The sequence below is a fragment of the Trichechus manatus genome, unplaced genomic scaffold (assembly GCF_000243295.1).
Source record: "Trichechus manatus latirostris isolate Lorelei unplaced genomic scaffold, TriManLat1.0 scaffold00164, whole genome shotgun sequence".
In the NCBI taxonomy this organism is placed as follows: domain Eukaryota; kingdom Metazoa; phylum Chordata; class Mammalia; order Sirenia; family Trichechidae; genus Trichechus; species Trichechus manatus.
In genome coordinates, this window is record NW_004444100.1 from 941,238 (window position 1) to 950,223 (window position 8,986).

The window sequence follows — 8,986 nt, forward strand, 5'->3', positions numbered from 1 at the left end:
CATCTTAAGTGAGAATAACAGCACAATCAGAAGAGGGTAGTCTATGTCACTGAACTGTGTATGTAGAAATTTTTGAAACGGTGTATCTTTGGCTATGTGTATTTTCACCAAAAAAAAAAAATGTTGAGAAGTTAGAGGGTTGATATGTTGTGGGGTTGTTAACCAATGTCATAAAACAACATGTGTACGACTGTTTCATGAGAAACCATTTGTTCTGTAAGCCTTCACCTGAAGTACAATAAAATATAAAAAAAAAAATCAGAAGGTGAAATATGGGAAGTACGAATCTAGGCAACTTAGAAGTCATCAAATATGAAAAGAAACACATAAAGATTGATATCCTAGGCATTAGTGAGCTAAAATGGCCTTTTTGAACCATACAATCATATGGTCTACTATGCACCAACCGACCAACCCATTGCCGTTGAGTCGGTTCCGACTCATAGTGACCCTGTAGGGCAGAGTAGAACTGCCCCATATGTTTTCCAAGGAGCGGCTGGTGGATTTGAACTGCCAACCTTCTGATTAGCAGCCAAATTCTTAATCACTGAGCCACCAGGACCCCTGTCTACTATGCAGGGAATGATAAGTGAAGAGGAAAAATGTCACAATCATTGTCAAAAAGAACATCTCAAGATCTATCCTGAAGTACAACACTCAGTGGTAGAACAATATCTATACACCTACAAGGAAGACCAGTTAATATGACTATTATTCAAACTTATGCACCAACCAGCAGTGCCAAAGATGAGGAAATTGAAGATTTTTACCAATTTCTGCAGTCTGAAATTGATCAGACATGCAATCAAGATGCATTGATAATTACTGGTGACTGGAATGTGAAAGTTGGAAACAAAGAAGGATTAGTAGTTGGAAAATATAGTCTTGGTAATAAAAATGATACCAGAGATTGCATGACAGAATTTTGCAAGACCAAGGACCTATTTATTGGAAATACTTTTCTTCAACAACGTAAATTGTGACTATACGTGTGAACCTCGCTAGATGGAGTACACAGGAATCAAATCCACTACATCTGTAGAAAGACAATAGAGAGGCTCAATATCATCAGTCAGAATAATGGCAGAGGTCCAGTGTGGAAAAGACCATTAATTGCTCAAATGCAAGTTTAAGTTGAAGCTGAAGAAAATTAGAACAAGTCCATGAGAGCTAAAGTACAACCCTGAATATATCACACCTGAATTTATAGACCATCTCAAGAACAGATTTGATGCACTGAACACTAACGACGAAAGATCGGACAAGTTGTGTGACGACATCAAGACATCAACATGAAGAATGCAAAAGGTCATTAAAAATATAGGAAAGAAAGAGAAGACTAAAATGGATGTCAAAAGAAACTTCAAAGTTTGCTCTTGAACATAAGGTAGCTAGAACAAATGGAAGAAAAGATAAAAAAATTTCAAAGGGTGGCTCAAGAAGACAAAATATAATAATGAAATGTGCAAAGACCTGGAGTTAGAAAACCAAAAGGGAAGAACATGCTTGGCATTTCTCAAGATGAAAGAGTTGAAGAAAAAATTCAAGCCTGGAGTTGCAATATTGAAGGATTCTATAGACAAAATGTTGAACAATGCATGAAGCATCAAAAGAAGATGGAAGGAATACACAGTCACTATACCAAAAAGAACTGGTTGACATTCAACCATTTCAGGAGACAGAATATGATCAATAACCAATGGTACCAAAGGAAGAAGTGCAAGCTGCACTGAAGGCATTGACAAAAAAACAAGGCTCTGGGAATTGATGGAATACCAATTGAGATGTTTCAACAAATGCATGCAGCGCTGTAGGTGCTCACTCGTCTATGCCAAGAAATCTGGAAGACAGCTACCTGGCCAACTGACTGGAAGAGATCCATATTTGTGCCCATTCCAAAGAAAGGTGACCCAACAGAAAGTGAAAATTATCAAACAATGTCATTAATATCACAGGCAAGTAAAATTTTGTTGAAGATAATTCAAAAATGGTTGCAGCAGTACATCCACAGGGAACTGCCAGAAATTCAAGCCAGATTCAGAAGAGGATGTGGAACAAAGGATATCATTGCTGATGTCAGATGGATCTTGGCTGGAAGCAGAGACTACCAGAAAGATGTTTACCTGTGTTTTATTGACTATGCAAAGGTATTTGACCATGTGGTTCATAACAAATTATGGATAACTTCGTGAAGAATGCAAATTTCAGAACACTTATTTGTGCTCACGAGGAGCTGTGCATAGACCAAGAGGCAATACTTCAAAGAGCAAGAGGATACTGCGTGGTTTAAAATCAGGAAAGGTGTGTGTCAGAGTTGTATCCTTTCACCATACTTATTCAATCTGTATGCTGAGCAAATAATCTGGAATATATGAAGAAGAATGCAACATCTCAATTAGAAGGAAGACTCATTAACAACCTGTGATATGCAAATGACACAACTTTGCTTACTGAAAGTGAAGAGGACTTGAAGCACTTACTGATGAGGATCAAAGACCACAGCCTTCAGTATAGATTACACTGCAACATAAAGAAAACAAAAATCCTCACAACTGGACCAATAAGCAACATCATGATAAACCAAGGAAAGACTGAAGTTGTCAAGGGTTTCATTTTACCTTGGTCCACTATCAACGCCCATGGAAGCAGAAGCCAAGAAATCAAATGATGTATTGCATTGGGCAAATCTGCAAAAGACCTCTTTAAAGTGTTAAAAAGCAAAGATGTCACTTTGAGGACTAAGATGTGTCTGACCCAAGCCATGGTATTTTCAGTTGCCTCATATGTATGAGAAAGCTGGACAATGAATAAGGAAGACAGAGAAAGAATTGATGCCTTTGAATTATGGTGTTGGTGAAGAATATTGAATATACCATGGACTGCCAGAAGAATGAACAAATCTTTCTTGGAAGAAGTACAGCCAGACTGCTCCTCAGAATTGAGGATGATGAGACTTTGTCTCATGTACTTTGGACATATTATCAGGAGGGACCAATCACTGGAAAAGGTTGTCATGCTTGCTAAAGTAGAGGGTCAGCAAAAAAGAGGAAGACCCTCGATGAGATGGATTGACACAGTAGCTGCAACAATGGGCTCAAACATAGCAGCAACAGTGAGGATGGGCAGGACCAGGCAGTATTTCGTTCCGTTGCCCATAGGGTCACTATGAGTCTGAACTGATTTGATGTCAACTAACAATGACAGTCTTTTCTTGAGCCTGTCCCAGTGTTACTGGAATCTTCTTTCCATTGGTCCCAATGCCCTCAAGCAATCTGAAGAGTGGGGTAGTTGGGGGCAGAGGGCTTTATGTCTCAGACCTCATCAGTGTGACTCCAAAATAGGGACATCATTTTATTTTTTACTTTTTAACTACCTCAATTATGGAACTGTGTACTGCCCCTCTCTTTTGGCTGAAATTCTAGAAATTAGCATTCCCCTCCCCAGAGTCTCCCAGTAGTCTGAAAGGTCTTAGTGACTTGTCTTACATCACTCCCCTCAGGTCCTCCCTTTGTCCTTCCCTCTAGCCTTCCTGTCTTTCACTCAACTGCTGTCTCTGCTGCCACAGACCCTGAAGCTCAGCTGCTCTGATCACGCTTGTCAACTTTCAAGATGGCAAGACTTCGTCTCACGTACTTTGGACATATTATCAAGGTGCTTGCTAAAAAAGCAGAACTGTATTAGTAGTACCACTGTACTGCACTGGTCAGATCACACCTGGAATAACTGTACCAAGCTGGATTACTACACCTTAAAGAGCACAAACTAGATCTCGCCTCTTTCTCACTTCTCTATCCAGCCCTCTGCCATCTAACTTCTGTCCGCCTGACACCCTTGAAGCTGTGACTGTCACTGGTCACCAGTGACCACAAATTGACAAATCAGTGGACTCGTTTCCAGTCTCAGTTCTTGTCTTCTCTACGGCTTCTGACATCATTGACCACACCCTCTTCATTTGGCTTCTACAACATCACTCTGTTGGTTCTCTTGGCTCTTTTGTCCCTCTTCTCTTTCTGTCCCACAGTGTTACTGTAACTGAAAGTTCAGTCTTTGTCCTTCTTCTCTCACTCTATACACACTACGTGGTGATTTCAGCTACTCCTAGGACTTCAACTACTACCTGAAGGATAATAACCCAAATCTATAAGTCTAGTCCAGACTCATCTCCTGAGCACCAGACCAATTATATCTAAATGCTTCCTAGAGATCTGCACCTCAACATATCACAGCCACCACAAACTCAACATAGACAAAATCAACTCAGCATCTTCCCTTCAAAATCTTTTTTGCACTTCTCCAGCTCTTGCTTCTCTCTTCTTCCTGCTCCTGTGCCTTTATCTTGCCTAACAGCACCACTATCCATCCAGTGGGCCAAAACAGAAACCTCGGGATTCTTCAAATTCTCCCTATTCCATAGCTGATATAGTGTATTAGTGACTGAAATTCTGCCTTCTTAGTTCATTTTCTATTCACCTCTTCCTGTCGATACCTCACTTCACATTATGATTTATATGACAGCAGGAAGCATCTCTGGTTATTATCCCCTGGGGTCTAGAAAGATCATCTCTTAGGCTGCCTGCCTCAAAGTACCTCATTCAAAGTCTCTTTTCTTGAAAAAGTTCAACTTTCTATATGCTGCTGTAGAAAAAATCAAAATCGAATCTCAAAATCAAAGTCTCTTGCTAAGAATGTAGGACTAATGGGGAGACGGGAAGAAAATAACTCTATTCCTTGATTTTAAAGCATTATGTAGGAGCCAATCAATATTAAGAACTTCCCAATAACAAAACGAGAATGACTATTATTTATTCATTCATCCTTTCCATAAATATTCATTGACTGTTTTGTGCTGAGATAATTTTTTTGAATGTAGATAAATGGCGAGATATACTGTGTCATGAGTCAGAAGACCCCATATTGTTAAGATGTCAATCTCCCAAAAAGGCAACAATTACTCTAAAGCAAAGATAAGAAGATAAGGGTCAGGGAAATGAGAGTACTGGAAGCAGAACAGCCAGAACACAATTAAAGAGAAGGTTCACACATTGTGAAAAATGTAACTAATATCATTAAACAATTTGTGCAGAAATTTTCAAATGAGAACCTAATTTATTGTGTAAACTTTCATCAAAAACACATTAAAATATTATCTAAAAAAAAGTCAATCTCCCAAAAAAGTTCTATAGAGTCAACAGAATCGTAGCAAACTTTAAGTAGAAATTGACAAGCTGATTTTAAAATTCATACGAAAATGCAAAGGATCTAGAATACCTGAAGAGTTTGAAAAAAAAATGTTACACTTGGAGACAAGACCTACCTACATTTAACAGTCATTATAAAGCTACAACAATCACATCAGTGTGATATGACATTGAGAAAGTAGAGCAATGGAACAGAATAGCGAGTCCAGAAGTAGACCCACATATATATGGTCAATTGATTTATGACAAAGGTGCAAAGGCAATTCAGTGGAGAAAGGATCATCTTTTTAATAAATGGTGCTTCAACAACTAGATATCTATATCTATACATCTAAAAACTTGATATATTCCTTGCACCTTATACAAAAATTAATGCAAAATGGAACATATACCTAAATATAAAACTTAAAATTTTATAAAACCTCTAGAAGAAAACATAAGTTAAAATCTTTGTGATCCTGGATTACACAAAGATTTCTTAAGTGTAACAATAAAAGCACAATCTATAGAAGAAAACGTTGATCAAATTTAGTTCTGGACCTCAAAAGTTGGTGATAAGAGAATTGAAAAGACAATAGATGGAGAGACAATATTTGCAATCTTAATGTCTGGACCAAGGAGGACCGAGCAGTGTCTCATTCTGTTGGGCATGGGGTCTCTATGAGTCAGAATCAACTCAACGGCACCTAACAACAACGAGTATTGACAAAGATTTGAGGAGCCAAGAAGTCTTATACACTGTTGATGGGAATATAAATTAGTGACTCCTTCTTGGAAAGTGGTTTGATGAAAATTTAAATATGGGTATCTCTAGCAGTGCATGCAATTCTTTACTAATGAAATACTGACACTTGCACAAAGATGGGTGCATAAAAATGTTTATCGCTGCATTATTTGTACTAGAGAAAAACAGAAAACTACCTGCATGTCCATTAGTAGGGGAAGGCATGGACACCCATCCCACGAAATGTTAGGCAGCAGTTAAAGAGATAAACCTATACATACTGAAACAACAAGGAAAAGAAAACAAGTATGATTCCATGTATGTAAAACAAAAAATCTAAAAGTGTATAAAATGCAGATAAAACAAAAAGCAAAAAAGTAAATACATAGAATGGGTCTAGTAAGATGTGCAGCAACTAGGTGACAGTGGGCATCTCTAGAGATAGGTACGGCCAAGCCCAGAGTAGACTAAAGTTAAGGCATAAATTACTGGAAGGTGCAGTTCACTGGGGATCACCAGTGTAACAGTCTATTACAAATACTGAATATAAAATTATCTTCCAGCTGACAGTGTGCTTATTATAAATCTGGCAGTGTGTCTATATCTGTGTCCTGGCACTCTTTAAAATAGGCATATCAATAAACCTCAAATAGTGAACTTCATACAGCAAACATAAAAGTGAATGAAGGGACCATCCAAGGCACAACAATTGGTCTTTATTCACCTGGAGCAGCAGTGGAAGAAGGAGAGTCAGGAATAGGAGGAAGATATGGAATGTGTGGCTAATTACCTCCATGAACAACGGCCTCCTTTGCCATGAGACCAAAAGAACTGAATGGTGCCCAGCTACCATTACTGAATATTTTAATCAAGAATTCTATAGAGGAATCCTGATCAAAAGGGGGAAAATGCAGAACAGAATTTCAAATTCTCATGGAATCCAGATTTTCTGGAGACATGAAGGCTCAATAAGCCCCTGAAACTATTGCCCTGAGATAATCGTCAAACCTCAAACCAAAAATATCCCCTGAAGTCTTCTTAAAACCGAATAACAGTTTAGCTTAATTGGTTAAAAAAAAAAAAAGTGTCTTGAGCATTATGCTCTTTTAAGAACTATCTATATGGGATCAAACTGACAACAGCAACTCGAATGATTAGATAGGAACCTTAGAGGGCAATTAGTTTATGTTAATGGGGAAGGAACAACTCAGAAAATAAGGGTGAGAATGGTTGCACAACTTGAACAATGTAATCAACGTCACTGAATTGTAGAAATGGCTGAACTGGAGTATGTTTTGCTGTGTATATTCTCAACAACAAAATAAAATTTTAAAAAAGTGATTGAAGGAATATTTGAAAACTGGACAATAATTAAATTAAATTAAATTAAAATTATGAAGTTCCCTCAGACCTTCTCTTGAAGTTCATGGCTTACTTGCACCCAATGTTGACAATAATATCAAGGCTAATTTTCACCCTACCCCCAGCACCAAAGGCTACTGCCTTAAGTACTTGGTTCTCATTTTCTTTTATTAAGAGCAGGTGTACAAATAAGTACACCCTTGAGATTCATCCTATTTAATTGCCCTGTAACTGGGAGACAGTAGACACATAATAAATACTATTTAAAAGGATAAATGAGCAACATCAGAAAACTTGCCATGGGGTGGCATGAAAGACAGTGTGAGGCTTTTCTCTGAGTGGCCCAGGGCTTAGGGGTGACTTAGAATCCTCTATGGTTAGCACACCTGTCAAGAAATACTTTCTCTCCGCCATAATTGGAGGATCCCAAGGCTTCAGGCTCCAATAATGTATTTCATGACAAGCTTGGGGAAAAAATAAAATACGCTTGACACTTTACCTTTCAATAGTTCTTCGATGAAGAATGTTTTCTTACAAGATCTTATTTTTTCTTTGTTTTGCATTCACTTACTTCTTAAGCAAAATATTTACTTGAGACCAACAATTGAAGTTTGTTTGTAGGTGGAAGGTGAGAAAAGAGATAGCAATGGAGTATGATAAAGAGAAAAGAGTGAACTTGACTTTATTTATGGATCATGAAAGTACTGTGTGGTCAGTAGTTTTAACAGGAAGAGTAATCAAATCTGACAACTTTGAAAGTTAAAAAAAAAAGTTACTCAAGTATAGTTTGTTATTCACTGAACACATAAAATCTCATTAATAAGATTACTAATTTTCTCTAGCACTTACTATATTCTAGTTAAGTAGAATCTAGTCACCTGGTCACTACAATTTTCAGAGGTTTGTCCATAGGGTGACTGCAAAATATGTTCAAAATATTATAGTTAATTATGTTAAAGATAATGATTGTTGTTGCCATCAAGTCGATTCTGACTCATGGCAACAGTATGTGTTGCACAGTAGAACTGCTCCATAGGTTTTCTGGACTATAATCTTAATGTAAACAGATAACCAGGCCTTTTCTTCCATGATACAGCTGGGTAGGCTCGAACCGCGAACCTTTAAGTTACAGTCAAGCACAAACCATCTGTGCCCCCTAAGGACGTTTGTTGTTGTTGTTGTTGTTAGGTGCCGTTGAGTCGGTTCTGACTCATAGCGACCCTATGCACATAGAATGAAACACTGCCCGGTCCTGTGCCATCCTCACAATCATTCCTACGTTTGAGCCAGTTGTTGCAGCCACTGTGTCAATCCATCTCCTCAAGGGTCTTCGTCTTTCTTGCTGACTCTCTACCTTACCAAGCATGATCTCCTTCTCCAGGGACTAGTCACTCCTGATAACACATCCAAAGTACATGAGAAGTCTTGCCATCCTTGCTTCCAAGGAGCCCTCTGGCTGTACTTCTTCCAAGACAGTCTTCTTAGTTCTTCTGGCAATCCATGGTATATTCAATATTCTTTACCAAAACCATAATTCAAAGGTATCAATTCCTCTTCGGTCTTCCTTATTCATTGTCCAGTTTTTGCATACATATGAGGTGATTGAAAATTCCATGGCTCGGGTCAGGCACAACTTAGTCCTCAAAGTAAAACCTTTGCTTTTCAACATCTGAAAGAGCTCTTTTGCAGCAGATTTGCCCAA